Source organism: Otolemur garnettii, unplaced genomic scaffold (genome assembly GCF_000181295.1).
Source record: "Otolemur garnettii isolate 467f Iridium unplaced genomic scaffold, OtoGar3 scaffold00086, whole genome shotgun sequence".
In the NCBI taxonomy this organism is placed as follows: domain Eukaryota; kingdom Metazoa; phylum Chordata; class Mammalia; order Primates; family Galagidae; genus Otolemur; species Otolemur garnettii.
In genome coordinates this window covers 3,490,346-3,491,157 of record NW_003852481.1, presented here as the reverse complement: position 1 = coordinate 3,491,157, position 812 = coordinate 3,490,346, and the positions used below count along the sequence as shown (strand labels likewise).

The following is an 812-nucleotide window of genomic DNA, read 5'->3' as shown; positions in this document are numbered from 1 at the left end:
CCTCAGGTGTACGTGGCTGGCGCCTTAGCCGGTTGAGCTATAGGCGCCGAGCCGACACACAAAGTTTTAAGAGTAACATAAGGGCCAGGCACGGTGGCTCACACCTGTAATCCCAGCACTGTGGGAGGCTGGGGCCGGTGGATTGCCTGAGCTCAGGAGTTCCAGACCAGCCTAAGCAAGAGACCCTGTCTCTAAAAATAGCCAGGTGATGTGGCAGGTGCTTGTAAGACCCAGCTACTGGGGAGGCTGAGGAAGGAGGATTCTCTAGAGCCCATGAGTTTGAGGTTGCTGTGAGCTATGAAGCCACAGCACTCTACCAAGGGTGACACAGAGGGACTCTGTCTCAAAAAAAAAAAAAATTAAGATAACTCAATTCTTCTGGGGCAATTAAAGGGTAAGTAGTTATTTATTGGAAACTCCAGAAAGATTTGATGAATTGTGTATAGGGTACAAAAACTGATTTGAAGCAATCTTGGCACTCAGTTCCTCTGAAAGAGGCTATATGCACGTCTCATGACGAGATGCAGAACTTTCATGTAGGTGACAAAAAAGCTAGTTTTTGGGGTGAATCAAGAATGCTCCTTGCTTCAGTTCAAAGAGCTTCAAACATCTGGCTCTCTCCATAAACCTGGAAACTCATAAAGAATAGAAATGTCCCTGTCCAGGGGACCTCAATACTGAGCCCTATATGGGCAGCATAGACACTCACCCACAGCAGACTGCACTGAGCCCTGGACGGGCGGCATAGACACTCACCCCCAGCTGACTGCACTGAGCCCTGGACGGGCGGCATAGACACTCACCCCCAGCTG

At 49.5% G+C, this 812-nt stretch overlaps 1 protein-coding gene across 4 annotated transcripts in view; it reads right to left on the bottom strand.

Moving 5' to 3' along the window:
• The window catches only part of SIK2 (salt inducible kinase 2), a 131,064-nt gene that overhangs the window by 16,024 nt on the left and 114,228 nt on the right, over positions 1 to 812 (bottom strand). The window lies entirely within an intron of this gene.